Source organism: Nelumbo nucifera, chromosome 2, assembly GCF_055504915.1.
Source record: "Nelumbo nucifera cultivar China Antique chromosome 2, China Antique-T2T, whole genome shotgun sequence".
Classification (NCBI taxonomy): domain Eukaryota; kingdom Viridiplantae; phylum Streptophyta; class Magnoliopsida; order Proteales; family Nelumbonaceae; genus Nelumbo; species Nelumbo nucifera.
Genome location: NC_142650.1, coordinates 94871741 through 94898524, shown reverse-complemented (window position 1 = coordinate 94898524; position 26784 = coordinate 94871741). Strand labels below are relative to the sequence as shown.

The following is a 26784-nucleotide window of genomic DNA, read 5'->3' as shown; positions in this document are numbered from 1 at the left end:
TCCCACTTACATTTCTGCAAAAAAAAAATTAAATTTCTTTGAACTTGTCCGCATTTTTTTTGTGCTCCAAATTTAGCACAAAAATTGTTTCGACAAATTTCTACCACACCTAATGGGACATCTCTTTCCTCTCGTCTCTCAAGTCAAAACATCAAGTTTATTTTTTCAAGCAGTTTGGACACATGGCTCCAAAGAACACCGTTTCAAGCTTCGTTGGGAACAAGAAAAAATGCCACATATAGTTCAAGTTCGTCCGGATCAAATGCATTTTTAGCCTCCAACTACGAGAGATCAATCACCCGCCTTACGACAAAGTCCAGGGATTCACAGCTGGTTACACCTCTTGCCTTCTATGGAACTCAATGGGTTCCTTCAAAAGACCGAAATGCCAAAGATGGACTTTCAAGGTTGATGACGGCAAAGGACGCTAATTCAAAGTGGGTAACCCCAATGAAAGAGTTTGTAATAACAAATCCACTAAAGCATCCGAGTGGAGGAATGCCCATGTCGGGTGATGAACCTACAATTTATCTATAATTTTTGAGGACTTTAGCATGGATTTTTATGCCGGTTTTATTAATTTTTGCCTTAATTTAGCTTAATGCTAAGAATAAGTTTCAAGAGTAATTAATCCAAGAAAATGAAGGAAAAAGGCAAGAAAAGAAGGATCAAAAAGACCAAATTCAGCCCAACCCGGTTGTGGAAGCAAGAGAGAGCACTTCGGCCCAAGAAGAGCAAGTGGATTCCTTAAGAAAACCCAAGAAAATAAAGCCTAGCTAAGAGTAAAATTCGGCCCAGCAAGGAAGGCCCATTCTCAGCCCAAAAGAGCAGCTCAATGTATAGCTATCATGTGCTAAGAGAGAGCCTAAGTGCAGCCCAAATAGCAGCCCTTAGGAGGCTTTCAAGAGAGCTCTAGAAAGTTCAAGAAAGGGGTGTAATACACCCCATTCTAGAGGCTTCAAGAAGGGGCAAGAGCCCCCTTGAAAAACTATATAAGGAGGCCTCTAGGAGGGGGGATAGGTGTTCAATTGCTTGAGAGGAAGGCTATCCCACTCTTAGAGGTTCGGCCACCTTGAGAGAAGAGAAGAGAAGAAGGCTAGGCGCAAGGAAGAAGAAGAAGAAGGGCTGAAGGAAGTTCAAGACAAGCAAGCTAGAAGAGAAGGTGAGTTCAAAATTGGGGGTTTGTGATTCAAAGATCCTTTGTAATAACTCAATTGTAGTTTCATTCTCCTTTAATTTGAATTCTGTTTCTTTGTTATATTTTCTTTCTTCTTTCTCCTTCTTCCATTCTTCCTTGATGTATTTCAGCTTGTAAAATTTTAGTTCAGCAATCTAATTCTTTTTTATTCATTCGAATGGTCATGAATTATACTTGAAGTTTCTTGAATAAGGGTGTTATTATAGATTAATTCGGCCAACTAACCTTCAAGATCTGAATTGCTTGAAAGAGAATTCAGATCTGCAATTTTCAGATTGGCCGAATGGATCTAAAGCTTGGAATTCCTAGAGTGCTTGAGAGAGACTCTAGGAATTCAGATATACTATTCAAGAACTAAATTGGATGCAAGATTAGAGATAACTTGCACGATTCAGTTGGTGATCAATTCAGTTTTGAATTGATACCTTGTATGTGTTTATAGAAATGCATGCATGAGGATTAGATCTTTGATAGAGATATGGGGATCATCACTAATGCATAGGATGAACATGCACTTGAGAGAGGTTGTTCATGACCTTGGGGTTTCACCAAACCAAGGCTCAATTATGATTTATTCGAATGATCCAAATTGATAGATTGCTGAATTCTGAGATTGAAATTTACTGCTTACTCTTCTAACCTGATTTGAAGGCAATTGGACCAATGATTTAGATAGATTTTAATTTAGGATTCTTAGCTTTCATTAAAGTTTTGATTTATTTGTTAATCAGATAAGAAGTACTGAATTTAGTATTGATACTTGTTTCCTAAATCCTCTGAACTCAGATCTGAACCGATGCAAATTTGAGGTGAATTGGGTGTCATAACCACCCCAATTTACCCTAGGACACTTCTGCTACTCCTCAAAGGCAATTTGGTAGCAATGACTGAAGGTAAGGCAATTGAGAATTCAGATCCAAACTCAGACTTGAGTTCAGATCTGAATTCTGCTGTTACAGATCTGCTCAGTTCAGATCTGAATTCCTCTGAACTCAGATCTGAACCGATGCAAGTTTGAGGTGAATTGGGTGCCATCACTACCCCAATCCACCCTATGATACATCCAACCTGCCTCAAGGGTGAATGGATAGCAAAGAATGAGAGAAGTTCAAATCTGAAATGCAGTTGATATGATGTGAGGACTGAACTGATACAGGGCATACTATGAATTCTGGGTGGACTGAATTCTTGGCTTTACCCACTTGTACCCAATCTAAATTTGCTAAGGATGTGTGTTTGGATTGAATAATTGTGATGCCTCAAATATTCAATAAAAGCAGCAGTGCATTCCACTAGCATTCAGAGCTGTAACAGGGCTGCTACAGTACAGCAATTAGCATGAAACTCCACTGCTGATCTAATTAGCTCTCTTTCCCATTGATGATCTACTTCATATTTGATTGCTGATTTAGTGTAGCTGGTAGATGTAGTTCTTCAGTATTGCATTTATAGTTGGTTTAATTTGCTTAATTTTTCATTTTTGCTTTGAATGCAACTGCTGTATTACTGTAGTTATGCTTCTTTTCTCTTTAGTAGATTACTTTATTTTCCTTGTTTTAGTTTAATTTTAATAAAAGGAGACCTATTTTGCTTTCTATCTTGAAGTTATTACCCTCTAAAAGAAAAAAAAATCACAAAATCATGAGTGTTGCAGATCTGAGTTGCATTCGGCACTCAGATCTGCTATAGCAGAACTGCAGCACTCAACCGAAAAAAAAAAAAAAAATTCTCAAAATGAGTTCAGATCTGAATTGCATTCATCAATCAGACCTGCACTCATCCAAAAAGATTTTGGTTGCATTGCTGTATTTCGTTTTAGATTTCTTTTAAAAAAAAAAGAAAAAATAGAAAAAGAAAACAATGAAAGAATAGCATGTGAGTTTTCAAATCTGAACGTGTTCAGCCGATTGCAGGACTGCATTCTGCTAGGTTCAGATCTGAGTTCATCTAAACTCAGACCTGAACCTACTCAATTTTGATGTGAATTCGGGTAGTGACAGCACCCAATTCACAATTTGATGCATCAGACTTGCCTCATTGATGAAAATTTAAGCCATGAATGGTAAAATCAGTTCTGAAGTGCATGAGAATCAAAGGCAGTATAAGTAAATGATCTGAAATTTTTGTGAACTTGATGTTTTGTTATCTTTTAAATCACTTGCACCCAATCTGAATTGGTTATGGATTGATGTTTGGATTGGATTAGGACTGATGTTTGAAAGGTCCAAAAAGAACTTCATATTTTTGATGTACTGGTATTCAGATCTGAATCAAGGCTGCTTACATTATAAAATTGTAGATCTGATTTCAGGTCTCTACAATCAATTGAGGCATACAAGACATTTAAGTTGGGACTCGAAAGAGAAGTCTTAAGCTCTTGGGATCAAACTTATTTCAGACCTAACTGCAACAGATTTTAGACCTACTTATTGATATTAGGTTTGGAGTTTTTGTAAGTGACTGTTCTCAAAAGTTAAGTTTTCAAATCTGATTTTTTTTATGGTTAGAACTTGAAGAGCAGCTTAAAGATCATAAATTCAGCAATGATTGTAGATCTGTTTACAGTAGATTTTAGATTTGTTTACTTATGTTCATTTAAGTTTAGAATAGTGTGTAATAAACTCCATTGCTGATTTAGCTAGCTCTCTTTTCCATTGAACATCTACTTCGCACTTGAATGTTGGTTTAGTTTCAGTAATGGAGCTATGTTTTTCTAGTTTGCAAATTTATTAGTGTGGATCAGATCTGCATACATTCACTTACATTGCTGAAATTTTAATGCAGATCTGAGCACACAAAAAAAAAAAAAACAATCAAATAACTTTGGTAGTGTGCTGATTTCAAGAACTCTTAGACTTCTAAGCTAGTTTCAATCTTGTAAATCACTTGTTTATCACTTGCATATCAGATTCCAAGAGACATTTATATTGGCTTTTTTTTAAAATTATTTATTTATTTATTTATTTTGTTAGATAGAATTCAAACTTCCTGGCCTTGTAAGTTTCTGTTGTGTATTACAGATTGGTTAAATTATTTACATTGTTTGGAATTGTGAATAGTGGTCTTTTTATTATTTGGTTTAAATTATTTTTAGTTAGAACAAAGCTCATGATCTCTCTTGCAAGTAAATTCTAGCAGAAGAGGCTCCCACCAAAAGAACTCTTGCATATCTGGAAATTAATCTTCAGGAAGTCCTCTAAACACCTCCTATTACTTGATGATTCTCTTGCTAGTTTTATTGTTACTGCCTAACACTACGAACATTGAGGACAATGTTCATCTTAAGTGTGGGGGAGTGAGCCCGAGGCTAGGGTATGGGGGCTGAAACCATACACCTCATTCACCCCAACATACATATGCAGGCAATGACATAACAAAAAGAAAAAAAAGACTGGAACCCCTCAAGTTCATTACTATTTATTTGATGATTTTTAAGAAGGAATTCAATGAGTTGAGGGAGATTGATGTACTTGTTAAGTTTTTATTCTTGTGAATAACCCAATTTGATATATACATGAGAAAAGGGGAGCTGAATATGCCTTTCAGCATGACTAGCCCTAATTACCTTCATGTCTATGGAAGCCCTTGATTTCATTGTTAATGGTCAAGAATACTAGTGCACATCTGAAGTGTTGATTCTTGAGGTTCAATAATTGCAAAGAATGACAAAAGCCCAAATTGACTCCGTTATTTTGAGCTGAATAGTAAAACTAGCAGCTCAGAACATGAGTCCTATTTACCTACCTCAAGCAAGTGACCAGTGTGAGATGGAAAATAAGATGCACTCACAACAACAACAAAAAGAAAAAAAAAAAAAAAGAGAGAGAGAAAAAGAGAGAGAGAAAAGTGTGTGAGATGGAGCATAAAATGCACTCACACCGAAAAAAAAAAATAGAAGAAAAGGGTGAGATGGAGCATAAGATGCACTCACCCCTAGAATTAAGAAATTGTGGTGATAGCTAAGGTTCAAAGGGGCACTCTAAAGTTGAACTCTCATTAAGATTTAGTTACAGATGTGAAACTTAGTGAAATTTGATTATTAACCTTGACAATTAAGGAGTTGATTTATATATGAATTAGGAGTGAAGGCTAGACTATGATGAAATTCATATTCTCCTTTCCTTGGATCTTATACATATCTTAAATGGTAATTTACAAGAATAAAAGTTTAGCACTTACAAAAGTTCCCCGACTACTCAATGCATTTCTATTTTAAAAAAGTTCATCAGGTAAATGGTGAGAACAGAAGGGGGGAATGTTAAGTTTATGGCTGATGTCTTTGCTTGAGGACAAGCAAAAGCTTAAGTGTAGGGGTATTTGATGAACCTACAATTTATCTATAATTTTTGAGGACTTTAGCATGGATTTTTATGCCGGTTTTATTAATTTTTGCCTTAATTTAGCTTAATGCTAAGAATAAGTTTCAGGGGTAATTAATTCAAGAAAATGAAGGAAAAAGGAAAGAAAAGAAGGTTCAAAAAGACCAAATTCAGCCCAGCCTGGTTGTGGAAGCAAGAGAGAGCACTTCGGCCCAAGAAGAGCAAGTGGATTCCTTGAGAAAACCCAAGAAAATAAAGCCTAGCTAAGAGTAAAATTCGGCCCAGCAAGGAAGGCCCATTCTCAGCCCAAAAGAGCAGCTCAATGTATAGCTATCATGTGCTAAGAGAGAGCCTAAGTGCAGCCCAAATAGCAGCCATTAGGAGGCTTTCAAGAGAGCTCTAGAAAGTTCAAGAAAGGGGTGTAATACACCCCATTCTAGAGGCTTCAAGAAGGGGCAAGAGCCCCCTTGAAAAACTATATAAGGAGGCCTCTAGGAGGGGGGAGAGGTGTTCAATTGCTTGAGAGGAAGGCTCTCCCACTCTTAGAGGTTCGGCCACCTTGAGAGAAGAGAAGAGAAGAAGGCTAGGCGCAAGGAAGAAGAAGAAGAAGGGCTAAAGGAAGTTCAAGACAAGCAAGCTAGAAGAGAAGGTGAGTTCGAAATTGGGGGTTTGTGATTCAAAGATCCTTTGTAATAACTCAATTGTAGTTTCATTCTCCTTTAATTTGAATTCTGTTTCTTTGTTATATTTTCTTTCTTCTTTCTCCTTCTTCCATTCTTCCTTGATGTATTTCAGCTTGTAAAATTTCAGTTCAGCAATCTAATTCTTTTTTATTCATTCGAATGGTCATGAATTGTACTTGAAGTTTCTTGAATAAGGGTGTTATTGTAGATTAATTCGGCCAACTAACCTTCAAAACTCAGATCTGAGATTGCAAGATCTGAATTGCTTGAAAGAGAATTCAGATCTGCAATTTTCAGATTGGCCGAATGGATCTAAGGCTTGGAATTCCTAGAGTGCTTGAGAGAGACTCTAGGAATTCAGATCTACTATTCAAGAACTGAATTGGATGCAAGATTAGAGATAACTTGCACAATTCAGTTGGTGATCAATTCAGTTTTGAATTGATACCTTGTATGTGTTTGTAGAAATGCATGCATGAGGATTAGATCCTTGATAGAGATATGGGGTTTATCAAAATGCATAGGATGAACATGCGCTTGAGAGAGGCTGTTCATGACCTTGGGGTTTCACTAAACCAAGGCTCAGTTATGATTTATTCGAATGATCCAAATTGATAGATTGCTGAATTCTGAGATTGAAATTTATTGCTTACTCTTCTAACCTGATTTGAAGGCAATTGGACCACTGATTTAGATAGATTTTAATTTAGGATTCTTAGCTTTCATTAAAGTTTTGATTTATTTGTTAATCAGATAAGAAGTACTGAATTTAGTATTGATACTTGTTTCCTAAATCCTCGTGGGAACGAAACTTCACTCACTACTTTATTACTTGAACAGATAGTGCACTTGCTAGTATCACAATGAGCCACGTCATCGGGCGTGGAATTGAGTATCGGCTCAAGGTCTGGCTCCCATCCCAACTCTCCTACAATTGGACGGTCTGATTACATGCAGACTCACTCCTACACTTCAGTAGCACCCACCATGATGGCAGGAGCTACAATGGAAGAGCAACTTGCTAAGATGGATGCAACCATCGCTAAATTAACAAAGATGGTGGAAGTGAAGGACCTTCAAATTGCTTCCCACATGAACCGAATGGAACAAATGCAAACAACGGCATCCAACCAGGGGCCTTCACACCCACTAGGGTTCACCCTACAAGTAAACCCTCCCTAAGAGGAGTTTCCAGAACGTACTAACATATGAGATGCCCAATATGCTTCGGTTGCCTCTCTTTCAGTGCAACAACTCCAAAACATGATAGCTGACACAATACGTGCTCAGTATGGAGGTGTCTCACAATCATCCTCAATGTATACTAAGTGCATTGTGAAGGGATGAGAGATCCATCGTATGGATGCCCAAATCTTGCGGAATAAGGTGGACGAATTTCAAAATTTCTCTCCCTTTCAACTGGGAATCGAATTCCCTATTTAGAAAATCATATTTTTTAGGATCAATCTTGAACCATAAACTGAACTAGATCTGAACAAAAGCAGTAGAAGAGAATTATACCTGATACGGAGAAGTAATATCTCCCAATGGAGGTGTTCACGGCCAAGGAAGGATCCAAAGACTACTCCCACTAAAGATGGCGTAGTGTAGGATGGAGCAGAATCAGTAGTGTTCTTCTCCAAGAACCCAGTCCTTCGCAAGAAATAGCAAGATGGCACGTAAGCACAACTTCCTATCAGTCCTTTCACAAAGAACTGATATCAAGATCAAATCTTGAATTCTCCTACTAAATTGGAGATCGAACTGGCAAGGTAGGCGCAAAGAAGGAGGCGGCAAGAAAGAATTCTACAGGGTTGCTTAATTCTTTCTTCTGTGATTTCAGCTCTAAAGAGGATGTGAATATGTGTCTTCTAAAGGCTGCTGCCCCTTCCTTCTTTTGTAAGCCTAAAGAATCAGCTCCTAATCCAATTAGAATTGCTAATCCAAATCATATTTGAATCAGACATCCCTTTAGGTGATAAGGATAAATCCTTATATGCAGATTAGATCAGCCTTCTCCTAATCTCATTAGGAGGTTTCTAAATCTGAATCACATTTAGATCTGGACTCTCTGAGTGGATAGGGTTATCTGCTAATCCATCTCAGAATTTGCCCCATATTTAACTCATTAAATTAGCCTAGTTCGAAATGAGCTTGAGACCCATTAAGGTTATGTGCTCACTTAGCCTTCCTAAATATTGCCCAGTTGGGCTTCCTTGTATGGCGTGGGACCCAAGCATTGATCTACACATTAGCCACATGGGTTCAGCCCAACCTTTGTTACAAGGCCTGGCCGAGTACACGCTATACACAATGAACCCCCTGAAACCCATCAAATGGGCTCTATGGGCCCAACACTTACCTTAAGTGGTCCCTGGGCCAAGCCACCATGTAACACCGAGGGACTGTGGGCAGATGCAAGATTAGCCCATCAGGTATTATCCTCAATGGTCTTACACTCAACCTCTCAGCACATAATGATCAAACACTGCCCAACAACAGAGGAGCTCTCCCTCGGTTGCAAGAAACAGTGTTGCATTCTTTGCTTATATGAATCCCGGGAATTAAAACCTTTGCAAACATTTTAGAAACCATAATATATATATATATATATATATATACTTCTATATCTCATATAAAATATATTTTGCAAAACAAATCTCAACGATCGAAATCGGCTGCCGGCAGTCTTGGTTTCCATCAGTGAAAGTGCATCCCCGATCATTACCTTTTTCCGACAAAGGGGCTGATCCTATCACTATGATCACCCACTCAGATGAATTCTCAGACTGTCCCAACATACCCAGGTTTTGACCCCCGCTAAGGATCTCACTGATTGGTACATCAAAGACAACCCAATCCAACACCTAGTGCAGTATCATAATCGAGTCTAGGAGTCGGGTGTAACTTTCCAGTTTTGCCCATTAATCTCCAAGGTCCAGGGCAACGCTGGAAATCTGGTCCGATTCAAAGATTCAATTGATCCTACACTACATGTGCCTAGGGTCTCACCCTGGCAGCTGAGACAGGCCACCCCAACTGGCTTGGTGGCACATCAGTGTCAGCCTTATCAGGAAAGGTCTCCCCAGACCGACCCATTGGCTATGAACATTCTAAACTAACACGAGTCTCATTAAGTATCCAGTTTAAGGGTATTACATAGAAACACACCAAAGGAACATGAATCAAATATGTACTTTATTCATTTATAATAAAATCATAATGTACATTACTCTGATTGAAGCTAAGGGCATACAAAAACTGTCTAACAGTTCCCACTTGCACTTAGGTCCAATCTGGTACAAGCCAGAGTCCCATGCTTTCCACGTGTTTCTCAAACACTTTCTGTGATAGTGGCTTCATCAATGGGTCTGCTACATTTTTCGCTGACGCTACCTTCTGAATCAGGACGTCCCCTCTACCAACAATCTCCCACAGTACATGGTACTTCCTCTCGATGTGCTTTGACTTCGAGTGGGCTCGTGGCTCCTTAGCCTGAGCAATGAATCCATTGTTGTCACACAACAACATAATGGGTGATGTGCTAGACGGAACTACTCCCAACTCGTGAACGAACTTCTTCATCCACACGGCTTCTTTGGCAGCCTTGCTTGTAGTAATGTACTCGGCCTCGGTCGTGGAGTCTGCAGTGGACCCCTGTTTGCTGCTTTTCCAGCAAACAGCACACGATCCTATCGTGAAAACATATCCAGATGTAGACTTTCTATCATCTGGATCCGATTGGAAATCGGCATCAGTATACCCTTGGATCTGTAGTGAGTTACCATCGAATACTAGACAAAAATTTTTTGTCCTTCGAAGGTACTTAAGTATATTTTTCACAGCAGTCCAGTGCTCCTGCCCTGGGTTGGCCTGGAATCTACTTACCACACTCACTGCCTAAGCAATGTCAGGACGAGTGCACAGCATGGCATACATGATGCTCCCTACGGCAGAGGCATAGGGAACGTTCTTCATGCCCTCAATCTCCTCAGAGGTCTTGGGAGACATCTTCTTGGAGAGAGTGACTCCCCTGCATGAAAGGAACATTTCCTTTCTTGGAGTTCTCCATGCTGTATCTTTTGACTATTATGTCAATGTAAGCAGATTGGGATAATCCTATTATCCGCTTTGATCTATCTCTATAGAGTCGAAGACCTAGTATATAGGAGGCTTCTCCAAGATCTTTCATGGAGAATTGCTGTGAAAGCCATACTTTCACCGTAGTTAACATTCCTACATCATTCCCAATGAGCAAAATGTCATCTACATACAGAACCAAGAAGGTAACCTTATCCCCACTGTACTTCCTGTAGACACAGGGTTCATCCGGATTCTGCTTGAAGTCAAACGATTTGACAGCAGAGTCATAACGGATGTTCCAACTTCTAGAAGTTTGCTTAAGTCCATAGATTGATCTATTAAGTTTACATACCATGTGTTCCTGACCTACACCAATGAAGCCTTGCGGCTGTTGCATATAGATATCTTCAGTAAGATCTCCATTCAAGAATGCAGTTTTGACATCCATCTGCCAAATCTCATAATCATGGTATGCTGCTACAGCTACTGGATCCTAATGGATTTAAGCATGGCCACAGGTGAAAAGGTTTTCTCATAATCAATGCCCTCTTTCTGAGGGTACCCTTTTGCCACCAGACGAGCTTTGAAGGTCTCAAGCCTACCATCGGGGTCCTTTTTTCTCTTATAAATCCATTTGCAACCGGTTTCTTTTACCCCGAAGGGCGGATCTACTAGAGTCCAGACTCCATTGGTCTCCATTGAGTCCATCTCAGCTCTCATGGCCTCCACCCACTTCTGGGAATCTATGTCCTACATAGCTTCCGCATAACTCACGGGATCCTCCTCACTAGTCAAGGTTTCCACCAGGTAACTATCCTGGTCATAACCAAAATGGACCGGTGGCTTGGATACCCGAGTGGATCTTCTAGGTTGGTGACTACCTGGAACTTGTGGGACATCTCCCACTGCTCCTGAGCTCTCCTCATCAAGAACTACTTCCTGATGATGGGTGTCCAGGATGTAATCGGTTTCCAAAAATTGTGCATTTCGGCTGCAGAACACCTTCTACTCACTTGGGTCATAGAATAGGTAATCCATAGAGCCTTTTGGGTAGCCTACAAATAGGCAACGATTGGTCTTGGATTCCAACTTGTCTGCACTCGTTCTTTTAACGTGTGCTGGACAACCCCAAATCTTCAAGTGTTTGACACTTGGTTTATTTCTAGTCCAAAGTTTATATGAAGTGTTCGGAACCGATTTGGTTGGAACCCGATTCAGCACATAAATCACAGTCTCTAATGCGTAGCCCCAAAAGGATGTGGGTAACTCTGAGTGTATGAGAAATGACCGGACCGTATCTAATAAGGTCCTATACCTCCTCTCTAAAACACCGTTAAGTTGTGGTGTAGCAGGAGGAGCTAATTGTGATACTATCCTATTGTCCTTTAAGTTGTCCCTGAATTCGTCAGAGAGATACTCGCCACCTCGATCTGATCGAGGGGCTTTAATTTCTCTCCCTAATTGTTTCTCGACCTCTTGTCTGAACTCCTTGAACTTTTCAAAGGATTCAGACTTGTGTCTCATTAGGTACACATAACCATATTGTGAAAAATCATCTGTGAAGGTGATGAAATACACGTGTTGATTCCGTGTTCTGACACTCAGGGGACCACACACATCAGTATGTATAAGGTCAAGTGTGCCTGTATATCTTTCAGGCTTACCATTAAATGGTCGTTTCGTCATCTTGCCTTGTAGGCAAGGCTCATAAGAGGGAAGATCTTCTACAGTTAGAAAATCTAAAGGACCATCCTTTGCCAACCTTGTGATTTGGTCAACACCGATGTGGCCAAGTCGGTAATGCTACAGGCACGTGGGATTAATGGTATCAAGGACTCTTTTCTTGGGGATTTCAGCCGATGTAGTTTCAGTTATGTTAGTTTCTAGAGAAGGATGTAGAACATAGAGACATCTTCAGTTCCCCGTATGCAATAAATCTGTTATTTCTTTTAATAGTAATCGTATTACTAAAGAAGACAGAATAAGCATCTGCATACAGTTTTGAAACAGAAATCAAATTTCTCCTTAAATTTTGTACATAAAGACAATCTTTAAGTACAATAATTCCTTCTCTAAAAGTTAACTCCACGGTTCCTATGGCTGCGGCTGCAACAGTTGCAGTAGTCCCCAAGTAGAGCATAACTTCTCCTTCACTCAGCCTTCTGCTTACCTTGAACCCCTGCAGTGAGTTACATGCATGAGTTGAAGCCCCGAAGTCAATACACCAGGACGCAGAAGCTACCAATAAATTGGTTTCTATAACACAAGTTTCGAAATTACCTTTCTTCGATTCCAGGTAGGCAGGACAATTCCTTTTCCAATGGCCAGTCTTCTTGCAGAAGTGACAGGCATCCGATGCCTTGTCCTTCCTCTGCTTCTTGGGTTCGGTAGCCTTCTTCTGGGCCTTTCTCTTTGCCTTCCTTTTCTTGCCCGATTTCCCAGCTTCAACAAGCATGGCAATGGGCTCATCCTTTTTAATCAATTCTTCGGCACTCTGCAACATATTGCTGAGTTCCTGCAAGCTAACGTTCAACTTGTTCATATTGTAATTCATAATGAATGGATTAAAGGATGGAGGCAAAGAGTTGAGAATAGCATCGATCTGTGTTACCAGATTTAGCCCGGATACAAGAGCCTCCAGTTCGTTGATATAACCCATCATCCGAAGACAATGGTCGTGAACTTGTTGGCCCTTGGACATCTGCGCGGTCATGAACTGTTTCAATACCTTCTGCCAAGTAGAACCTTTCTGCTCTTCGTACATTGTCTTGAGACTGTCAAATACGTCATTGGCAAGTTCGATCTGATCGAATGCCTCTGTATTGGGTTGTCCAAGGAGGCAATGATATAGCAGTGGGCAAGGGAGTTTTTCTCCTCCCATTCTTGGCATTCTCTTCTCCGGGCCTCAGAAGCCCTATCTCCCGGGTGATCCGGGGCAAGATTCTTGGGTACCTTATCCAACTTTTTAGAGGTTAAGACCAACATAAGGTTCCTGTACCAATTGGCATAGTTTGGGCCCTTCAGCTTGTTGTCATCAATCAGCTTTGCAAATTGTCCATTTGCCATTTTCTGATAAAAGAGCAAACATCAGTCCACAACTTAATTTGATTCATGTTCATTACATAGATATGGATTTTAATCTACATTCCATTCCCATTTATTCATCTCTGAGATTTCCCTCCTTTCTCAGTGACAAAAACTACGAGTTGTCTTTGGAAATGTGGGAAATCACATAAGGTGCATGGAGCCAACTGTTTCAACTGCATAACCCCACCACCTTTCTGTGAAGGATCATATCCACTCATCATATGAGTTTTCCCTTTGGCCTCTGTCAGACAAGGTTCAGAGCCGTTTTCAGGTAAACCTTTCTACCTAGTGAGTGCTTACCCATCATATTCTTGAATGCCAAGGTACTGTGAAAGAGTTCCCATTTTCTGGTGAAGCCCCTCCCACATCGGTCTATGATGCCCCTATCATCTCATGAAACACTCAAACAAACCCAACAACAAATGGATAGCCCATTTTCTGGTGCGTTTCCTCATTACTGAAGGACAAATCCTCATGCTAATGATGGAAGACATTTAGAGAGTTCATCATATGAATCTCCATATCACATGCACTCATATTAGTTGGAGGGAACAATAAATTACACCCTAGTTTGATATAGGTCAAACCCAAGTAGCTCCTACTGACTTTCATAAAGTCAGATTTCGGTGGGCCTAAATTGGCTAGGGTTCCGCACGTAACCTCTCCATGAGGTGTGGGGCCCACCACTGAGGGAGGTCATCTAATGACCAAAAGGGACACCATGGCAATGATGTGCATTCAGCCATGGTGTGTGCAAGAGCCACTGTCGATTGAGCATGGGCCAAGCACTTATGGCCCATGTACGTAGCACATCACACATCCATACATCACATGCAAAGATAAATTGATCCAATCAATTAAATATCTGTAAAGCCCATTTGAAGCCCATTTTGAATCCATAATACTAACCATTAATATTATCTAGGTATATGGGCTGAATTAGGGTTGATTGGTTCGGCCCATATAGCTTTATGTGTTAAGTGGGCTTTTAGCAGTTTTAACTATTTAAAACTGGGCCTTTACAGGTTGGGCTGAACTAAGCATTTAATTAATTATCAATCCTCAGGCCCATTAGTGGGAAAATTAGGGCAGACTTTCAGCCTTGATCGAATCCTAGATTCGGTCCAAACAATTTGAACTAATCTTGGTTCGAATGGGTCTAGGGTTTGATCTTTAATTAAATCTTTAATTGAAGAAAATAATCTAAAATTAAATACTGATAAAAGAATAATCAAGAATCAGTCACATAGGGTTGTTCGCACAATCCATCCTGCAAAACAGAGGTTAGATCACAGGTTGCAGTTTCATAAACTGCAAATCGCAGATAGCGATTCTCCCATCTGCGAAATCTCCTTCCTTACGCCGCCATCTTCGATCCAAAATAAAATAAATAGAAATCCTAATTTCTATTAATAATTACATTAGATCGAATACCTACACATTTAGTCTAAAGAATAAAAAATAAAAAATTATTTTACAGACCAAAAGTAATAAAATAATCCAGAAACTAGAAAAATGTAGGTTCCCTGCGCAAATTAAGAATTCGATCTCCTCTTGTACGAACAGCCCATAAATCAAGAATATCATAAAGAGCAATTCTAAAAAATTAACAGATTTATATAAAATTTAATTTTAGATTATTCGCCCATAATTTTGGGAACGATTTCCCAAAACCCTTTATCTACGAAAATTTGGTAGAACGCCTTCTGCCTATTTGTGCAGGTTCAGATCTGAAATAAATTGGTTCAAGATTTGAACCATGGCTCTGATACCACTGAAAGGATGAGAGATCCATCATATGGACGCCCAAATCTTGCGGAATAAGGTGGACGAATTTCAAAATTTCTCTCCCTTTCAACTGGGAATCGAATTCCCTATTTAGAAAATCATATTTTCTAGGATTAATCTTGAACCATAAACTGAACCAGATCTGAACAAAAGCAGTAGGAGAGAATTATACCTGATACGGAAAAGTAATATCTCCCAATGGAGGTGTTCACGCCCAAGGAAGGATTCAAAGACTGCTCCCACTGAAGATGGCGCAGTGCAGGATGGAGCAGAATCAGCAGTGTTCTTCTCCAAGAACCCAGTCCTTCACAAGAAATAGCAAGATGGCAAGTGAGCACAGCTTCCTATCAGTCCTTTCACAAAGAACTGATATTAAGATCAAATCTTGACATCTCCCACTGAAATGGAGATCGAACTAGCAAGGTAGGCAGCAAGAAGAAGGAGGCAGCAGGAAAGAATTTTGCAGGGTTGGTTAATTCTTTCTTCTGTGATTTCAGCTCTAAAGAGGATGTGAATATGTGTCTTCTAAAGGCTACCGCCCCTTCCTTCTTTTGTAAACCTAAAGGATTAGCTACTAATCCAATTAGAAGTTGCTGATCCAAATCATATTTGGATCAGACATCCCTTTAGGTGATAAGGATAAACCCTTATCTTATCTGCTATGGACAGTGCACCCCCTAAAACCCATCAAATCGGCTCTATGGGCCCAACACTTACCCTAAGTGGTCCTTGGGCCAAGCCACCTTGTAACACCCAGGGACTGTGGGCAGATGCAAGATTAGCCCATCAGGTATCATTCTCAATGGTCTTACACTCAACCTCTCAGCCCATAATGATCAAACACTGCCCGACAAGAGAGGACCTCTCCCTCGGCTGCAAGGAACAGTGTTGCACTCTCTGCTTATATGGATCCCGGGAATTAAAACCTTTGCAAACATTTTAGAAACCATAATATATATATACTTTTATATCTCATATAAAATATATTTTGCAAAACCATAATATATATATACTTTCTGTGATAGTGGCTTTGTCAATGGGTCTACTACATTTTCCTCTGACGCTACTTTCTGAATTAGGACATCCCCTCTACCAACAATCTCCCGCAGTACGTGGTACTTCCTCTCGATGTGGTTCGACTTCGAGTGGGCTCGTGGCACCTTAGCCTGAGCAATGGCTCCATTGTTGTCACACAACAATGGGATGGGTGATGTGCTGGACGGAACTACTCCCAACTCGTGAACGAACTTCTTCATCCACACAGCTTCTTTGGCAGCCTCACTTGCGGTAATGTACTCGGCCTCGACCGTGGAGTCTACAGTGGACCCCTATTTGCTGCTTCCAGCAAACAGCACATGATCCTATCGTGAAAACATATCCATATGTAGACTTTCTATCATCTGGGTCTGACTGGAAATCGGCATCTGTGTACCCTTGGATCTGTAGTGAGCTACCGTCGAATACTAGACAAAACTCTTTTGTCCTTCGAAGGTACTTAAGTATGTTTTTCACAGCAGTCCAATGCTCCTGCCCTGGGTTGGCCTGAAATCTGCTTACTACACTCACTGCCTGAGCTATGTAAGGACGAGTGCATAGCATGGCATACATGATGCTCCCTATGGCTGAGGCATAAGGAACATCTTTCATGCCATCAATCTCCTCAGAAGTCTTGGGAGACATCTTCTTGGAGAGAGTGACTCCGTGTCTGAAAGGAACATTTCCTTTCTTGGAGTTTTCCATGTTGTATCTCTTGACTATTTTATCAATGTAAGCAGATTGGGATAATCCTATTATCCTTTTCGATCTATCTCTATAGAGTCGAAGACCCAGTATATAGGACACTTCTCCAAGATCTTTCATGGAGAATTGCTGTGAAAGCCATACTTTCACCGTAGTTAACATTCCTACATCATTCCCAATGAGTAGAATGTCATCTACATACAGAACCAAGAAGGTAACCTTATCCCCACTGTACTTCCTGTAGACACAGGGTTCATCCTGATTCTGCTCGAAGTCAAACGATTTGACAGCAGAGTTAAAACAGATGTTCCAACTTCTAGAAGCTTGCTTAAGTCCATAAATGGATCTGTTAAGTTTACATACCATGTTTTCCTAACCTATAGCAATGAAGCCTTGCGGCTGCTGCATATAGATATCTGCAATAAGATCTCCATTCAGGAATGCAGTTTTGACATCCATCTACCAAATCTCATAATCATGGTATGCTGCTACATCTAGCAGGATCCTAATGGATTTAAGCATGGCCACAGGCGAAAAGGTTTCCTCATAATCGATGCCTTCTTTCTGAGTGTACCCTTTCGCCACCAGACAAGCTTTGAAGGTCTCAACCTTACCATCGGAGCCCTTCTTCCTCTTGTAAATCCATTTGCAATCGATTGCTTTTACCCCGGAGGGTGGATCTACTAGAGTCCAGACTCCATTGGTCTCCATTGAGTCCATCTCTGCCCTCATGGCCTCCATCCACTTCTGGGAATCTATGTCCAACATAGCTTCCGCGTAAGTCACGGGATCCTCTTCACTAGTCAAGGTTTCCACCAGGTAACTATCCTGGTCATAACCATAACGGACTGGTGGCCTGGATACCCGAGTGGATCTTCTAGGTTGGTCACTACCTAGAACTTGTGGGACATCTCCCACTGCTCCTGAGCTCTCCTCATCAAGAACAACTTCCTGACGATGGGTGTCCAGGATATAATCGGTTTCCAAGAATTGTGCATTTCGACTGTAGAACACTTTCTGCTCACTTGGGTCATAGAATAGATAACCTACAGAGCCTTTTGGGTAGCCTACAAATAGGCAATGGCTGGTCTTGGATTCCAACTTGTCTGCACTCGTTCTTTTAACGTGTGTTGCACAACCCCAAATCTTCAAGTGTCTGACACTTGGTTTCTTTCCGGTCCAAAGCTCATATGGTATTCGGAACCGATTTGGTTGGAACCCGATTCAGCACATAAATCGCAGTCTCTAATGCATAACTCCAAAAGGATGTGGGTAACTCTGAGTGTATGAGAAGCGACCGGACCATATCCAATAAGGTCCTATTCCTCCTCTCTGAGACACCGTTAAGTTGTGGTGTAGCAAGAGGAGCTAATTGTGATACTATCCCATTGTCCTTTAAGTAGTCCCTGAATTCGTCAGAGAGATATTTGCCACCTCGATCTGATCGAAGGGCTTTAATTTCTTTCCCAAACTGTTTCTCGACCTCTTGTCTAAACTCTTTGAACTTTTCAAAAGATTCAGATTTGTGTCTCATTAGGTACACGTAACCATATCGTGAAAAATCATCTGTGAAGGTGATGAAATACACGTGTTGATTTCGTGTCCTAACACTCAGGGGACCACATACATCAGTATGTATTAGGTCAAGTGTGCCTATACATCTTTCAGGCTTACCGTAAAATGGCCGCTTCGTCATCTTGCCTTGTAGGCAAGGCTCACAAGTGGAAGATCTTCTATAGTTAGAAAATCTAAAGGACCATCCTTTACCAATCTTGTGATTCGGTCAACACCGATGTGGCCAAGTCGGTAATGCCACAGACACGTGGGATTAACTGTATCACGGGCTCTCTTCTTGGGGTTTTCAACTGACGTAGTTTCGGTTATGTTAGTTTCTAGAGAAGGATGTAGAACATAGAGACCGTTCTCCAGTTCCCCGTATGCGATGAATTTGTTGTTTCTTTTAATAGTAATTGTATTACTAAAGAAGACAGAATAACCATCTGCACACAGTTTTGAGACAGAAATCAAATTTCTCCTTAAATTTTGTACATAATGACAATCTTTCAGTACAATTATTCATTCTCTAAAAAATAATTCCACGGTTCCTATGGCCACGGCTGCAACAGTTGCAGTAGTCCCCAAATAGAGTGTGACTTCTCCTTCACTCAGCCTTCTACTTACCTTGAACCCTTGCAGTGAGTTACATGCATGAGTTGAAGCCCCGGAGTCACTACACTAGGACGCAGAAGTTACCAACAAATTGGTTTCTATAACACAAGTTTCAAAGTTACCTTTCTTGGATTCTAGGTAGGCAGGGCAATTCCTTTTCCAGTGGCCGGTCTTCTTGCAGAAGTGGCAGGCATCCGATGCTTTGTCTTTCTTCTGCTTCTTGCTCTTAGTGGCTTTCTTCTGAGGCTTCTTTGCCTTCCTCTTTCTCTTGCCTGTCTTGCCAGCTTCAACAAGCATGGCTACAGGCTCATCCTTTTAATCAGTTCTTCAGCTCTTTGCAACATATTGCTGAGCTCTTGCAAGCTGACATTCAGCTTGTTCATGTTATAGTTCATGATGAACGGATAAAAGGAAGGAGGCAAAGAGTTAAGGAAAGCATCTATCTGGATTGCAAGGTGCAGCCCGGATCCAAGAGCCTCCAGTTCGTTGATGTATCCCATCATCCAAAGACAATGGTTGTGAACTTGTTGACCCTTGGACATTTGTGCGGTCATGAACTGTTTCAAGACCTTTTGTCAAGTAGAACGATTCTGCTCTTCATACATTGTCTTGAGACTGTCCAATATGTCTTTGGCAAGTTCGATCTGATCAAACTGCCTCTGTATCGGGTTGTCTAGGGAGGCAATGATGTAACACCAGGCAAGGGAGTTTTTCTCCTCCCATTCTTGATAGTCTCTCCTTCGGGCCTCAGAAGCCCTATCACTCGGACGCTCCGGGGCAGGATTCTTTGCCACCTTGTCCAGCTTTTCAGAAGCTAGGACCAGCATAAGGTTCCTGTACCAGTCAGCATAGTTTGGGCCCTTCAACTTGTTGTCATCAAGCAGTTTTGCAAATGATCCATTTGCCATTTTTTGATAAAAGAGCAAACATCAGTCCACAACCTAATTTGATTCATGTTCATTTCATAGATATGGATTTTAATCTACGATCCATTTCCATTTATTCGTCTCTGAGATTTCCCTCCTTTCTCAGTGACGGAGACTACGGGTTGTCTCTGGAAATGTGGGAAATCACATAGGGTGCATGGAGCCAACTGTTTCAGCTGCATAACCCCACCACCTTTCAATGAAGGATCATATCCACTTATCATATGAGTTTTCCTTTTGGCCTCTGTTAGACAAGGTTCAGAGCCGTTTTTAGGTAAACCTTTCTGTCCAGTGAGTGCTTACCCATCATATTCGTGAACGCCAAGGTACCGTGAGAGAGTTCCCATTTTCTGGTGAAGCCCCTCCCACAACGGTCTATGACGCCCTTATCATCTTATGAAACACTCAGACAAGCCCTACAGCAAATGGATAGCCCATTTTCTGGTGCGTTTCCTCGTTACTAAAGGACCCATCCTCATGCTAATGATGGAAGGCCTTTAGAGAGTTCATCATATGAATCTCCCTATCATATGCATTCATATTAGCCGGAGGGAACAGATAATTATGCCCTAGTTCTTATTTTAGGTCAAACAAAAGTGGCTCCCACTGACTTTCATAAAGCCAGATTTCGGTGGGCCTAAATCGGCTAGGGTTCCGCACGTAACCTCTTGATGAGGTGTGGGGCCCACCACTAAAGGAGGTCATCCAATGACCAAAAGGGACACCATGGCAATGATGTGCATTCAGCCATGGTGTGCGCAAGAGCCACTGTCGATTGAGCATGGGCCAAGTACTTATGGCCCATGTACGTAGCACATCACACATTCATACATCACATGCAGGGATAAAATGATTCAATCAATTAATCATCTGTAAGGCCCATTTGAAGCCCATTTTAAATCCATAATATTATCTAGGTATATGGGTCGAATGGTTCAGCCCATATAGCTTTAAATGTTAAGTGGGCTTTTAGTAGTTTTAACCTTTTAAAACTGGGCCTTTACAGGTTGGGCCGAATTAACCATTTAATTAAACACCAATCCTTAGGCCCATTAGTGGGAAAATTAGGGCTGACTTTCAGCCTTGATTAAACCCTAGATTTGGTTCAAACTATTTGAACCAATCTTGGTTCGAATGGGTCTAGGGTTTGATCTTTAATTAAATCTTTAATTCAAGAAAATAATTTGAAATTAAATACTGATAAAAGAAAAACAAGAATCAGTCAATCAGGGCTGTTCGCACAATCCATCCTACAAAACAGAGGTTAGATCACAGAATGCAGTTTCACAAACTGCAAATCGCAGATAGCGATTCTCCCATCTACGAAATCTCCTTCTCTGCGCCGCCATCTTCGATCCAAAATTAAAATAAATAGAAATCCTATTTCTATTAATAATTACATCAGATCGAATACCTATACATTGAGTCTAGAAAATAAAAAAAAAAATTATTTACAGACCAAGAATGATTCAAGAACTGCAAAAACGCAGGTTCCGTACACAAATCAAGATTTCGATCTCCCTTTGTATGAACAGCCCATAAATCAAGAAAATCACAAAGAACAATTCTAAATAATAATCAGATTTATGTAAAATTAATTTCAGATTATTCGCCCATTAAATTTTGGGAATAAATTTCCCAAAACCCATATCTACGCAAATCAGGTAGAACACCTTCTGCCCATTTGCGCAGGTTCAGATCTGAAACAAGATGGTTCAAGATTTGAACCATGGCTCTGATACCACTGAAGGGATGAGAGATCCATCCCATGGGCGCCCAAAGATTACGGAATAAGGGGCGAATTTCAAAAATTTTTTCTCTCCCTTCAACTGAGAATCACATTCCCTATTTAGAAAATCATATTTTCAAGGATCATTCTTGAACCTTAAACTGAATCAGATCTGAACCAAAAGAAGTAGGAGGGAGGATATACCTGATACAGAGAATATACCTGAAGTAGGAGGGAGGATATACCTGAATCAGATCTCAAAATGGAGGTATTCACGCCGAAGGAAGGATCCAAAATCTGCTTCCACTGAAAATGGCGCAGTGAAGGATGGAGCAGAATCAGCAACGTTCTTCAAAAGAACTTGACCCTTCACAAGAATCAAATGGATGGCTTGTGGGTACAGCTCCAACCAATCTTTTCCCAAAAGATTGAGATCAAGATCAAATCTTGATTTCTCCCTAGAACTAGAGATCGAACTGAAGGGAATGGCAATGACAGGAAGGAGGCGATAGGAGAGAATTCACAGTATGCAGGAAATCTCTCTTTCTCTCTTTCTTTGCTCTAAAGAGAAAATGTGTTGTGTGTCTTGTATAAAAGGCTGCCGCCCCCTTCTTTTATAATCTCAAAGGGATCAGCTCCTAATCAGATTAGGAGTTGCTAATCCAAATCATATTTGGGTTAGAAGTCCCTTTCAGTGATAAGGGATAATCCTTATCTTATCTGCAGATCAGATCAGCCATCTCCTAATCTAATTAGGAGGTTTCCAGATCTAAATCTCATTTAGATCTTGGACTCTCTAAGTGGATAGGGTCTAAGCCCAATCCTTTTAGCTGATCCACTTCAGAATTCGCCCCCTTTAATTGACTAATCAAATCAGCCCAGTTCGAAATGGGCTTAAGGCCCATTTAAGGTTATGTACTCAAAAATCCATCCAAACTACTGCCCAGTTGGGCTACCTTGTATGGCGTGGGACCCAAACATTGATCTACACATCAGCCACATGGGTTCAGCCCAGCCTTTGTTACAAGGCTTAGCCGAATACACTGTTATGGACAATGCACCCCCTGAATCCCATCTTATGGGCTCTATGGGCCCAACACTTACCCTAAGTGGTCCCTGGGCCAAGCCACCTTGTAACACCCAGGGACTGTGGGCAGATGCAAGATTAGCCCATCAGGTATTATCCTCAATTGTCTTACACTTAACCTCTCAGCCCATAATGATCATACATTGCCCGACAAGAGAGGACCTCTCCCTCGGCTGCAAGGAACAGTGTTGCACTCTCCACTTATATGGATCCCGGGAATTAAACCCTTCTTGCAAACATTTTAGAAACCATAATATATATACTTTTGTATCTCATATAAAATATACTTTGCAAAACAAATCTCAACGGTTGAAATCGGTTGCCGGCAGTCTTGATTTCCATCAGTGAGAGTGCATCCCCGATCATTACCTTTGTCTGACAAAGGGGCTGATCCTTTCACTATTATCACCCACTCAGATGAATTCTCGGATTGTCCCAACATACCCAGGTTTTGACCCTTGCTAAGGATCTCACTGATTGGTATATCAAAGACAGCCCAATCCGACACCTAGTGCAGTATCATAATCGAGTCTAGGGGTCGGGTGTAACTTTCCAGTTTTGCCTATCAATCTCCAAGGTCCAGGGCAATACTGGAAATCTGGTCCAGTTCATAGTTTCAATTAATCCTACACTGTATGTGCTTAGGGTCTCACCCTGGTAGCTGAGACAGGCCACCCCAACCGACTTGGTGGCACCACAGTGTCAGCCTTGTCAAGATAGGTCTCCCCAGACCGACCCACTGGCTGTGAACATTCTAAACTAACACGAGTCTCATTAAGTGTCCAGTTTAAGGGTATTACACAGAAACATACCAAGGGAACATGAATCAAATATGCATCTTTATTCATTTACAATAAACTCATAAAGTACATCATTCTGATTGAAGCTAAGGGCATGCAAAACTGTTTAACAAAACCAATAAGGAAATCACATATAATTAACTACTTCTAACAACCATAAAGAAAGATTGATTTGCTTTTCTAATGTTTAGACAAGTGGCACCACTTTCCCCCACTTCCTCCTAAATTGTCTCTAATTCCTATTTATCTCCTAAATTATCTCTAACTCCTATTTATCTCTTAAATTATCTCTAATCTAGTAGAAAGATTCCCTCCTAAACTTTTTCTAATTCCTATTTATCCTTTCCCCCACTTTTTATCTATACCTACCTAAAGAAAGTTTCAATTAAAAAAAATTCAAAACTATTTAAATGTTATAAAGAAATTATATACTAAATTTAAAATATTTATTCAAAACACAAAAAAAATAGATTTAATAATATTCATATTATTAATAATTCAATATTTTTACAAAATTCATCATGAAATTATGTAGTAACAACATAAATTATAATTTTTTGATTTATTCAATTTAAATCTTATTCAAATGATAAAAATTTAACATTAAAAAATAAAACATTATTTAAATATTTCAATACCTAAAAATTTTAAATAAAAAACATTAAAAACGGATAAATAATATAAAAAATATTTAATACTACATAATAATATTAAAATAATGAAAATTTTTAAATATTTTACATTTTACTTAAATATTTAAACAACAAAATATTTAACATGACAAAATTTAAATAGTTAAAATAACGAAATTATGAAATAAATTTAAAAGAAATGTTAAAAGTAGAAAAATAATTATAATATAATTCATAATATTCATATTCATAATAATTTACTATTTTACAAAATTAATAACGAATTATGTAATAATAGTATAATTATAAATTTATGGATTATTAAATTAGATAAATAATTAATATTTTAAGAATTTAACTTTTGATATTTAATTTATTGTATTTATTTTATTTTTTATACATTTAATTTTAGTAATTATATATTTTTTATAATTTATAGATTAATACTTATTAGAGATTAAACTATTATTTAAGATTATATTTTAGTGTACTTTTATATTAAAGACAATTTAGTGTACTTTTAGAAATTTACCATGTGGTTGATGCTCAATATATCCTTTTGATCATTTCTATCATCAAATTGAATATTGGGTTGACGGGACAGTGTTTTCAAAATTGGATCAAATTGGATGGTTAGACCGAAAAAATTGGGAATCATACATCATTTCACCTAAACATCACTTTTTGTCCAGAAAACCATTTATTTGGTTAGCAAACCATCGAACAATCAAATTGTTCAACCCCAGAACGGTTCCCTATCCGATCCAATTTTAAAAACCTTAGATGGGGAGTGGGTGCCTTACCTTGAGCTTGGCTTGGTGTGCAGCATGGCCTGGCCCAAGGTTCGGCCCATGGACCAGCCCGACCCATGGCACGACATGGAACCGTGCGGGCTCGAGCTGTAGGCCATGCTGAACCAACACCTAAATTATCCTAGAGGGCGGCATGGCCCGGAATGCCTCTTGGGCCAACACAGGACGTCTCGCACTTTGTGCAGGCCACATGCAGGTCAAGTCGTGCCGACCCAAGACGACCCAATTTACACCTCTACTTGAACCCGCCCAATTCTAGGGATGGGATAGGGAAATTCGAGGATTTCCCATCCTTGATGAGGAGTGGGGTGCCTTGCCCCTGAACTCGCCCAACATTGAGGAGTGGTTACTTTGCCCTGAACCCGCGTGACACTAGGGATGGGGTAGGGATAGGGTGGAGTGCCTTGACTATAGGGCAAGGAAAGGATTGGGGTGCCCTGCCTTGAACCCACCCTACTGTCATTCCTTTATAATTTTTAATTATTAGTGGAATTAATAAAAATGTTAGATTTTATAATTATTTTTATTTATTTAAAATTAATGAAAAATTCATTTAAAAATAATAAAAAGAATAAAAAATATTAAAATTACTAAAATTTATTAAAAAATATTTATTCATATTCAATTAACAATAATTAATTTTGTAAATCAAAATCAAATGAAAAATAAAATTATTAAATCTTTCATATATGCACGGGTCCCTACTAGTATAGATATTTATACCAATATTAAAAAGAGGAAAGAGGGGAGGAGAAGGGCCCTCTTCCACAAAGCTCAGATAGACTTCCTCCTCTCATTGCTCACACGTGGTTAATAAGTTTTAAATCAAGTTATCAAAATATAAGAAGTCAAAATAAAAACCTTTCTAAGTCTTAATTGCTTGATTATTTCTAATTAGATTGATATATGGAATCCATCAAAATTTTCAGTTTTGTGATAGTTTATTATTATTACTGTTGTTGTTTTATTATCTTAATATTAATTTATAATTATATATTTATGAATATATTATTATATTTTTATATTTTATTAATATTGTGTTGTTATTGTTTTATTATTTCTTTAATAAAATTTTATTAATAGGTTAGTAATAGCTTTCTATTTTATTATTACTTTATTTATATTTTGTTACTATTATCATCATATTATTATTATCATGTTATTACTATTTTAATAACATTTCATTAATGTTATGGTTTCAGGTTTTATTTGTCAAGAGTTTATTTTTTCATAAACTTTAGAATGGGATCCCATTCCCCACTAGGATTGGCCATTCACCCTTTTGGCAGAATACCATTTCATCAAGAATGGGAATTAGAATCTCATTCTAACTAAATAAATAGTTGGAATCAAAATAAACCATTTCAATTCTGCGTCCAAGCACCTATTCTACATAACCAAATGGACCCTCATTTTGAATTCAAAAGAACCACCCATGAATTCCCACAAGATGGTTAGACAACCAGTGGAAATCAGTGCTACCTATCCATCCATGCCTTCTTGTAAATAGCAACGATGTGGGGCAGAGTCAAGTTTTATATATGCTATTTATTTATTTATAAATATGTTATTTTTATTGCATTTTGTAATTTTTTATTTTTATAAAAGAATATGTATATATATGATGAAAATAGTTGAAAAATACTTATATTTTTTATTTTATTATTTAAACTATTATATTTAATTTTATTTTAATAATTTATTGTTTTTTAAAATTAAATTGGATCGGAT

General features: G+C 39.1%; 1 long non-coding RNA gene across 1 annotated transcript; it reads left to right on the top strand.

Moving 5' to 3' along the window:
• The first annotated feature begins 654 nt into the window (after positions 1-654).
• On the top strand, positions 655-3678 carry LOC148802554 (uncharacterized). Its single transcript, XR_016082129.1, has 2 exons — positions 655-1162; positions 3510-3678. It is a non-coding gene; the product is annotated as an uncharacterized LOC148802554 (long non-coding RNA).
• Positions 3679-26784: the final 23106 nt, after the last annotated feature.